The sequence below is a fragment of the Pavona decussata genome, unplaced genomic scaffold, assembly GCF_977016875.1.
Source record: "Pavona decussata unplaced genomic scaffold, jaPavDecu1.1 SCAFFOLD_245, whole genome shotgun sequence".
NCBI lineage: Eukaryota > Metazoa > Cnidaria > Anthozoa > Scleractinia > Agariciidae > Pavona > Pavona decussata.
The window spans coordinates 1,409,431-1,420,835 of NW_028145650.1; positions in this window are offsets into that span (position 1 = coordinate 1,409,431).

Consider the following 11,405-nt stretch of genomic DNA (forward strand, 5'->3'; position numbering starts at 1 on the left):
TCCTTTGTAAATTGTCGCTGAATCACCGTGTGATAATTTTTTTGCCTTAATTTGTTAATTGTAACAATTTCCAATAAAAAGATAAAGGAAAATAGCTTTGGTCTTAGGCATGTGCAAAAAATGAAGTCTATAGCAAATTATATATTCAAATTAAGCAGTATTCGGATTAATAAGTTCTTCATTTTGCCACAAGCCGACCCATCCTCGGAGACCCAGAGGTAGTCATTCGGGGGCGAGCGAAATGGTGCGAAGAAAGTTTTTCAGAACGCCCGTTCTTGAAAACTTTCTTCGCGCCATTTCGCCCCCGAATGACTACCCCTGGGTCTTCGATGATGCAAGCCGACCATGTTGCATCATCGGAGGTCCGTCGAGAAGACCTATCAATCTTCGACGGCCACGTGAATACCCAAGCCATCAAATTTCTTCCTTCAGTGGTGAACAGAAGAAACATTGCATTAATAAGTTTGAGGATGACAAAGAAGTTTCTCTCCCGCCAATCCTGACGTGTTCCTGTCATCAGTAATCTTACTCGGAATTTGCGCCCGTAAGAGAGAGGAAATTGTCATCGGAATGGCCTGCTTTGGTTGTTTTATCCCCAAGAAAGTTACTTACATACGAAGGAATGTCTTCGAGAAAGTCACATCTTGCGCTGTGGTCCTGATTTATTCCTTTACCAAGCTGTTATAATAATAGTAATAATAATAATAACTCACAGTCAATAAAATTATATGTATATATATTTTATTGATTTATTCACTCGCTAGTTTAAGTTTCGCTTGGCTCACAGGTTACGCTACGCGCCCTGTGGTGCTTTCTTATACTGTGCATACAGATAGTTTTACTGCGCATAATAATAATAATAATAATAATAATAATAATAATAATAATAATAATAATAATAATAATAATAATACAGTCAACTCTCTCGTAAGCGACCACCCTTGGTGCACGACAAAGTGGTCGCTTACGGGAGGTGGTCGCTTACGGGAAAGATCAATAAAATAAGCCTAATGCTGGAATGATAAATTAATTACCTAAAACTATTACCCTACCAGCTAAAATTAGGCAAATAAAAACTACTTTGATTTTTTCACATCTATTCATTCTTCTGACGAAACTTTGTGTAACATTTTGGAACAGATCACTGTAACAATTCCCATTTACCTACAGATCTAATTATAGTAATCTTCTCTGTCTGTAAACTGTCAGTTGTCCGGGGTAGCGGCATTAAAAATTGAACTTTTGTTGCTTCTGAGTAATTATTTACTCAAATCATCCGCGAATATGTTGGGTGGTCGCTTACCGGAAACAGAAAACAAAAGAATATGTCAAATTTCTGGCCTAAAAAGTGGTCGCGGTCCCTTAGAAATTTGAGTGGTAGTCGCTTACGAGAGAGCTCTTGAAACAGTATTTAACTGAGTATCTAGTATTTAACTGAGTTAACTTTGTTTACGAAGTAGTCGCTTACGGGAGGTGGTCGCTTACGAGAGGCTGTCGCTTTGAGAGAGTTGATTGTAATAATAATAATAATAATAATAATAATAATAATAATAATAATAATAATAACAGCATTTATTTACACACGATTAAAAGTTCAGCAAAGCTGATGTGGTCGTGTACAGTCAATAAAATTAAACTTCCTAAAAACTAATCACAATAAAACTAATATAAGAATTCTACGTATTTACAATATATGTGGCTGAAAAGTACTCTTGAGTGACCTTTTAAAAGCGTCAATGTCGCAAATTGATCTCATTTGGTTTTTCAGGGCATTCCACCGAATAATCGACTTGTATGAACATGATTTCTTGATCACATCAGTCCAAGGCCTGGGTAACTTGACGGTCATTTTCCTTCTGAAATCGTGGCTACTTACATACTTTACAAAAAGACAGTTCATAGGACATAGTAAAAGATGATAATAAGACTGATGCGCTAAAATTAATAATCGTTTGTCATACATAGTCTCCAAGCTATTCCATTTTGCTGCGGCAAGAACCACCTTGCTTGGCGTACACCAATCTAAGTTAAATATTATTTTTGCCGCTCTGACATGTATGGATTCCAGGTTTGAGAAAAACGCTTGACAAGCCCCAAACCAACATACCATGCAGCATATATTCCGTCTTGGTTGGATGGGAAGTGAGACAGTTCTCACAACACAATGTATATAACCTTGCTAGGACTTCTCTTAACTTGGAAACCACCAGATCACAAGTAGGAGCCGAGACATAAACGGTTGTATCGTCTACGTACATGTGAAGCTGTGGGTCGCCATCTATTCCCTCAGTGATATCGGGCAGGTTATTACAGAAAAGGGAAAACAGGGTGGGGCCCAGCACCGACCCTTGTGGTAAACCAAAAGTAACCGGCATACCTTGAGATTCACACCCATTAAACGCTGTTACTTGTGTTCTTCCGGAGAGAAAATCTCTTATCCAACACAATAAATCCCGAGCAACACCGAGACTCTAAAGTTTTCAAAAGAAAATGAAGTAGGGAATCGGATAAAATACCTTACGAAGGTCAACGAATATCACACCTACAACATATCGATTTTTGGACAGCCAAAGAATATTCATGAAAATGGCGTCAATCGATTCAGCGGGACACTTTTGAGGCCTCCCAAGGGACCGCAGACATATAAATAACCCACAAAAGATAAAGTCACTATTCGGTCGAAACTAAAAAATTTTCTTAGGTCATTGTTTGTACTTAAAAATGATTCCCCAGTGATGTTTTCGACACCCTGAGGTCCATAGGGACTTAACCGAGTGAAAAATGCAACCTTGAAAATTTTTCAAAATTTGGCCATTTTTGGCAAAATTGCCCGTACCCCCACGGAGGAAAAAGTCCATTTTTGGACCCTGAAAAAATATTCCTGAAAAAGGTGTCAATCAATTCAGCGTGTCTGAAAACATCCCTGGGGACACTTTTCAGGCCTCCCAAGGGACAGGGGACAAAGAAATAGCCCACAAAGGATGAAGTTACTTTTTTGCACTTTTGGGTCAAAACTGAAAAATTTTCTTAGGTCATTGTTTGTACTTAAAAATGATTCCCCAGTGATGTTTTCGACACCCTGAGGTCCATAGGGACTTAACCGAGTGAAAAATGCAACCTTGAAAATTTTTCAAAATTTGGCCATTTTTGGCAAAATTGCCCGTACCCCCACGGAGGAAAAAGTCCATTTTTGGACCCTGAAAAAATATTCCTGAAAAAGGTGTCAATCAATTCAGCGTGTCTGAAAACATCACTGGGGACACTTTTCAGGCCTCCCAAGGGACAGGGGACAAAGAAATAGCCCACAAAGGATGAAGTTACTTTTTTGCACTTTTGGGTCAAAACTGAAAAATTTTCTTAGGTCATTGTTTGTACTTAAAAATGATTCCCCAGTGATGTTTTCGACACCCTGAGGTCCATAGGGACTTAACCGAGTGAAAAATGCAACCTTGAAAATTTTTCAAAATTTGGCCATTTTTGGCAAAATTGCCCGTACCCCCACGGAGGAAAAAGTCCATTTTTGGACCCTGAAAAAATATTCCTGAAAAAGGTGTCAATCAATTCAGCGTGTCTGAAAACATCCCTGGGGACACTTTTCAGGCCTCCCAAGGGACAGGGGACAAAGAAATAGCCCACAAAGGATGAAGTTACTTTTTTGCACTTTTGGGTCAAAACTGAAAAATTTTCTTAGGTCATTGTTTGTACTTAAAAATGATTCCCCAGTGATGTTTTCGACACCCTGAGGTCCATAGGGACTTAACCGAGTGAAAAATGCAACCTTGAAAATTTTTCAAAATTTGGCCATTTTTGGCAAAATTGCCCGTACCCCCACGGAGGAAAAAGTCCATTTTTGGACCCTGAAAAAATATTCCTGAAAAAGGTGTCAATCAATTCAGCGTGTCTGAAAACATCCCTGGGGACACTTTTCAGGCCTCCCAAGGGACAGGGGACAAAGAAATAGCCCACAAAGGATGAAGTTACTTTTTTGCACTTTTGGGTCAAAACTGAAAAATTTTCTTAGGTCATTGTTTGTACTTAAAAATGATTCCCCAGTGATGTTTTCGACACCCTGAGGTCCATAGGGACTTAACCGAGTGAAAAATGCAACCTTGAAAATTTTTCAAAATTTGGCCATTTTTGGCAAAATTGCCCGTACCCCCACGGAGGAAAAAGTCCATTTTTGGACCCTGAAAAAATATTCCTGAAAAAGGTGTCAATCAATTCAGCGTGTCTGAAAACATCCCTGGGGACACTTTTCAGGCCTCCCAAGGGACAGGGGACAAAGAAATAGCCCACAAAGGATGAAGTTACTTTTTTGCACTTTTGGGTCAAAACTGAAAAATTTTCTTAGGTCATTGTTTGTACTTAAAAATGATTCCCCAGTGATGTTTTCGACACCCTGAGGTCCATAGGGACTTAACCGAGTGAAAAATGCAACCTTGAAAATTTTTCAAAATTTGGCCATTTTTGGCAAAATTGCCCGTACCCCCACGGAGGAAAAAGTCCATTTTTGGACCCTGAAAAAATATTCCTGAAAAAGGTGTCAATCAATTCAGCGTGTCTGAAAACATCCCTGGGGACACTTTTCAGGCCTCCCAAGGGACAGGGGACAAAGAAATAGCCCACAAAGGATGAAGTTACTTTTTTGCACTTTTGGGTCAAAACTGAAAAATTTTCTTAGGTCATTGTTTGTACTTAAAAATGATTCCCCAGTGATGTTTTCGACACCCTGAGGTCCATAGGGACTTAACCGAGTGAAAAATGCAACCTTGAAAATTTTTCAAAATTTGGCCATTTTTGGCAAAATTGCCCGTACCCCCACGGAGGAAAAAGTCCATTTTTGGACCCTGAAAAAATATTCCTGAAAAAGGTGTCAATCAATTCAGCGTGTCTGAAAACATCCCTGGGGACACTTTTCAGGCCTCCCAAGGGACAGGGGACAAAGAAATAGCCCACAAAGGATGAAGTTACTTTTTTGCACTTTTGGGTCAAAACTGAAAAATTTTCTTAGGTCATTGTTTGTACTTAAAAATGATTCCCCAGTGATGTTTTCGACACCCTGAGGTCCATAGGGACTTAACCGAGTGAAAAATGCAACCTTGAAAATTTTTCAAAATTTGGCCATTTTTGGCAAAATTGCCCGTACCCCCACGGAGGAAAAAGTCCATTTTTGGACCCTGAAAAAATATTCCTGAAAAAGGTGTCAATCAATTCAGCGTGTCTGAAAACATCCCTGGGGACACTTTTCAGGCCTCCCAAGGGACAGGGGACAAAGAAATAGCCCACAAAGGATGAAGTTACTTTTTTGCACTTTTGGGTCAAAACTGAAAAATTTTCTTAGGTCATTGTTTGTACTTAAAAATGATTCCCCAGTGATGTTTTCGACACCCTGAGGTCCATAGGGACTTAACCGAGTGAAAAATGCAACCTTGAAAATTTTTCAAAATTTGGCCATTTTTGGCAAAATTGCCCGTACCCCCACGGAGGAAAAAGTCCATTTTTGGACCCTGAAAAAGTATTCCTGAAAAAGGTGTCAATCAATTCAGCGTGTCTGAAAACATCACTGGGGACACTTTTCAGGCCTCCCAAGGGACAGGGGACAAAGAAATAGCCCACAAAGGATGAAGTTACTTTTTTGCACTTTTGGGTCAAAACTGAAAAATTTTCTTAGGTCATTGTTTGTACTTAAAAATGATTCCCCAGTGATGTTTTCGACACCCTGAGGTCCATAGGGACTTAACCGAGTGAAAAATGCAACCTTGAAAATTTTTCAAAATTTGGCCATTTTTGGCAAAATTGCCCGTACCCCCACGGAGGAAAAAGTCCATTTTTGGACCCTGAAAAAGTATTCCTGAAAAAGGTGTCAATCAATTCAGCGTGTCTGAAAACATCACTGGGGACACTTTTCAGGCCTCCCAAGGGACAGGGGACAAAGAAATAGCCCACAAAGGATGAAGTTACTTTTTTGCACTTTTGGGTCAAAACTGAAAAATTTTCTTAGGTCATTGTTTGTACTTAAAAATGATTCCCCAGTGATGTTTTCGACACCCTGAGGTCCATAGGGACTTAACCGAGTGAAAAATGCAACCTTGAAAATTTTTCAAAATTTGGCCATTTTTGGCAAAATTGCCCGTACCCCCACGGAGGAAAAAGTCCATTTTTGGACCCTGAAAAAATATTCCTGAAAAAGGTGTCAATCAATTCAGCGTGTCTGAAAACATCCCTGGGGACACTTTTCAGGCCTCCCAAGGGACAGGGGACAAAGAAATAGCCCACAAAGGATGAAGTTACTTTTTTGCACTTTTGGGTCAAAACTGAAAAATTTTCTTAGGTCATTGTTTGTACTTAAAAATGATTCCCCAGTGATGTTTTCGACACCCTGAGGTCCATAGGGACTTAACCGAGTGAAAAATGCAACCTTGAAAATTTTTCAAAATTTGGCCATTTTTGGCAAAATTGCCCGTACCCCCACGGAGGAAAAAGTCCATTTTTGGACCCTGAAAAAATATTCCTGAAAAAGGTGTCAATCAATTCAGCGTGTCTGAAAACATCCCTGGGGACACTTTTCAGGCCTCCCAAGGGACAGGGGACAAAGAAATAGCCCACAAAGGATGAAGTTACTTTTTTGCACTTTTGGGTCAAAACTGAAAAATTTTCTTAGGTCATTGTTTGTACTTAAAAATGATTCCCCAGTGATGTTTTCGACACCCTGAGGTCCATAGGGACTTAACCGAGTGAAAAATGCAACCTTGAAAATTTTTCAAAATTTGGCCATTTTTGGCAAAATTGCCCGTACCCCCACGGAGGAAAAAGTCCATTTTTGGACCCTGAAAAAATATTCCTGAAAAAGGTGTCAATCAATTCAGCGTGTCTGAAAACATCCCTGGGGACACTTTTCAGGCCTCCCAAGGGACAGGGGACAAAGAAATAGCCCACAAAGGATGAAGTTACTTTTTTGCACTTTTGGGTCAAAACTGAAAAATTTTCTTAGGTCATTGTTTGTACTTAAAAATGATTCCCCAGTGATGTTTTCGACACCCTGAGGTCCATAGGGACTTAACCGAGTGAAAAATGCAACCTTGAAAATTTTTCAAAATTTGGCCATTTTTGGCAAAATTGCCCGTACCCCCACGGAGGAAAAAGTCCATTTTTGGACCCTGAAAAAATATTCCTGAAAAAGGTGTCAATCAATTCAGCGTGTCTGAAAACATCCCTGGGGACACTTTTCAGGCCTCCCAAGGGACAGGGGACAAAGAAATAGCCCACAAAGGATGAAGTTACTTTTTTGCACTTTTGGGTCAAAACTGAAAAATTTTCTTAGGTCATTGTTTGTACTTAAAAATGATTCCCCAGTGATGTTTTCGACACCCTGAGGTCCATAGGGACTTAACCGAGTGAAAAATGCAACCTTGAAAATTTTTCAAAATTTGGCCATTTTTGGCAAAATTGCCCGTACCCCCACGGAGGAAAAAGTCCATTTTTGGACCCTGAAAAAATATTCCTGAAAAAGGTGTCAATCAATTCAGCGTGTCTGAAAACATCCCTGGGGACACTTTTCAGGCCTCCCAAGGGACAGGGGACAAAGAAATAGCCCACAAAGGATGAAGTTACTTTTTTGCACTTTTGGGTCAAAACTGAAAAATTTTCTTAGGTCATTGTTTGTACTTAAAAATGATTCCCCAGTGATGTTTTCGACACCCTGAGGTCCATAGGGACTTAACCGAGTGAAAAATGCAACCTTGAAAATTTTTCAAAATTTGGCCATTTTTGGCAAAATTGCCCGTACCCCCACGGAGGAAAAAGTCCATTTTTGGACCCTGAAAAAGTATTCCTGAAAAAGGTGTCAATCAATTCAGCGTGTCTGAAAACATCACTGGGGACACTTTTCAGGCCTCCCAAGGGACAGGGGACAAAGAAATAGCCCACAAAGGATGAAGTTACTTTTTTGCACTTTTGGGTCAAAACTGAAAAATTTTCTTAGGTCATTGTTTGTACTTAAAAATGATTCCCCAGTGATGTTTTCGACACCCTGAGGTCCATAGGGACTTAACCGAGTGAAAAATGCAACCTTGAAAATTTTTCAAAATTTGGCCATTTTTGGCAAAATTGCCCGTACCCCCACGGAGGAAAAAGTCCATTTTTGGACCCTGAAAAAGTATTCCTGAAAAAGGTGTCAATCAATTCAGCGTGTCTGAAAACATCACTGGGGACACTTTTCAGGCCTCCCAAGGGACAGGGGACAAAGAAATAGCCCACAAAGGATGAAGTTACTTTTTTGCACTTTTGGGTCAAAACTGAAAAATTTTCTTAGGTCATTGTTTGTACTTAAAAATGATTCCCCAGTGATGTTTTCGACACCCTGAGGTCCATAGGGACTTAACCGAGTGAAAAATGCAACCTTGAAAATTTTTCAAAATTTGGCCATTTTTGGCAAAATTGCCCGTACCCCCACGGAGGAAAAAGTCCATTTTTGGACCCTGAAAAAATATTCCTGAAAAAGGTGTCAATCAATTCAGCGTGTCTGAAAACATCCCTGGGGACACTTTTCAGGCCTCCCAAGGGACAGGGGACAAAGAAATAGCCCACAAAGGATGAAGTTACTTTTTTGCACTTTTGGGTCAAAACTGAAAAATTTTCTTAGGTCATTGTTTGTACTTAAAAATGATTCCCCAGTGATGTTTTCGACACCCTGAGGTCCATAGGGACTTAACCGAGTGAAAAATGCAACCTTGAAAATTTTTCAAAATTTGGCCATTTTTGGCAAAATTGCCCGTACCCCCACGGAGGAAAAAGTCCATTTTTGGACCCTGAAAAAATATTCCTGAAAAAGGTGTCAATCAATTCAGCGTGTCTGAAAACATCCCTGGGGACACTTTTCAGGCCTCCCAAGGGACAGGGGACAAAGAAATAGCCCACAAAGGATGAAGTTACTTTTTTGCACTTTTGGGTCAAAACTGAAAAATTTTCTTAGGTCATTGTTTGTACTTAAAAATGATTCCCCAGTGATGTTTTCGACACCCTGAGGTCCATAGGGACTTAACCGAGTGAAAAATGCAACCTTGAAAATTTTTCAAAATTTGGCCATTTTTGGCAAAATTGCCCGTACCCCCACGGAGGAAAAAGTCCATTTTTGGACCCTGAAAAAATATTCCTGAAAAAGGTGTCAATCAATTCAGCGTGTCTGAAAACATCCCTGGGGACACTTTTCAGGCCTCCCAAGGGACAGGGGACAAAGAAATAGCCCACAAAGGATGAAGTTACTTTTTTGCACTTTTGGGTCAAAACTGAAAAATTTTCTTAGGTCATTGTTTGTACTTAAAAATGATTCCCCAGTGATGTTTTCGACACCCTGAGGTCCATAGGGACTTAACCGAGTGAAAAATGCAACCTTGAAAATTTTTCAAAATTTGGCCATTTTTGGCAAAATTGCCCGTACCCCCACGGAGGAAAAAGTCCATTTTTGGACCCTGAAAAAATATTCCTGAAAAAGGTGTCAATCAATTCAGCGTGTCTGAAAACATCCCTGGGGACACTTTTCAGGCCTCCCAAGGGACAGGGGACAAAGAAATAGCCCACAAAGGATGAAGTTACTTTTTTGCACTTTTGGGTCAAAACTGAAAAATTTTCTTAGGTCATTGTTTGTACTTAAAAATGATTCCCCAGTGATGTTTTCGACACCCTGAGGTCCATAGGGACTTAACCGAGTGAAAAATGCAACCTTGAAAATTTTTCAAAATTTGGCCATTTTTGGCAAAATTGCCCGTACCCCCACGGAGGAAAAAGTCCATTTTTGGACCCTGAAAAAATATTCCTGAAAAAGGTGTCAATCAATTCAGCGTGTCTGAAAACATCCCTGGGGACACTTTTCAGGCCTCCCAAGGGACAGGGGACAAAGAAATAGCCCACAAAGGATGAAGTTACTTTTTTGCACTTTTGGGTCAAAACTGAAAAATTTTCTTAGGTCATTGTTTGTACTTAAAAATGATTCCCCAGTGATGTTTTCGACACCCTGAGGTCCATAGGGACTTAACCGAGTGAAAAATGCAACCTTGAAAATTTTTCAAAATTTGGCCATTTTTGGCAAAATTGCCCGTACCCCCACGGAGGAAAAAGTCCATTTTTGGACCCTGAAAAAATATTCCTGAAAAAGGTGTCAATCAATTCAGCGTGTCTGAAAACATCCCTGGGGACACTTTTCAGGCCTCCCAAGGGACAGGGGACAAAGAAATAGCCCACAAAGGATGAAGTTACTTTTTTGCACTTTTGGGTCAAAACTGAAAAATTTTCTTAGGTCATTGTTTGTACTTAAAAATGATTCCCCAGTGATGTTTTCGACACCCTGAGGTCCATAGGGACTTAACCGAGTGAAAAATGCAACCTTGAAAATTTTTCAAAATTTGGCCATTTTTGGCAAAATTGCCCGTACCCCCACGGAGGAAAAAGTCCATTTTTGGACCCTGAAAAAATATTCCTGAAAAAGGTGTCAATCAATTCAGCGTGTCTGAAAACATCCCTGGGGACACTTTTCAGGCCTCCCAAGGGACAGGGGACAAAGAAATAGCCCACAAAGGATGAAGTTACTTTTTTGCACTTTTGGGTCAAAACTGAAAAATTTTCTTAGGTCATTGTTTGTACTTAAAAATGATTCCCCAGTGATGTTTTCGACACCCTGAGGTCCATAGGGACTTAACCGAGTGAAAAATGCAACCTTGAAAATTTTTCAAAATTTGGCCATTTTTGGCAAAATTGCCCGTACCCCCACGGAGGAAAAAGTCCATTTTTGGACCCTGAAAAAATATTCCTGAAAAAGGTGTCAATCAATTCAGCGTGTCTGAAAACATCCCTGGGGACACTTTTCAGGCCTCCCAAGGGACAGGGGACAAAGAAATAGCCCACAAAGGATGAAGTTACTTTTTTGCACTTTTGGGTCAAAACTGAAAAATTTTCTTAGGTCATTGTTTGTACTTAAAAATGATTCCCCAGTGATGTTTTCGACACCCTGAGGTCCATAGGGACTTAACCGAGTGAAAAATGCAACCTTGAAAATTTTTCAAAATTTGGCCATTTTTGGCAAAATTGCCCGTACCCCCACGGAGGAAAAAGTCCATTTTTGGACCCTGAAAAAATATTCCTGAAAAAGGTGTCAATCAATTCAGCGTGTCTGAAAACATCCCTGGGGACACTTTTCAGGCCTCCCAAGGGACAGGGGACAAAGAAATAGCCCACAAAGGATGAAGTTACTTTTTTGCACTTTTGGGTCAAAACTGAAAAATTTTCTTAGGTCATTGTTTGTACTTAAAAATGATTCCCCAGTGATGTTTTCGACACCCTGAGGTCCATAGGGACTTAACCGAGTGAAAAATGCAACCTTGAAAATTTTTCAAAATTTGGCCATTTTTGGCAAA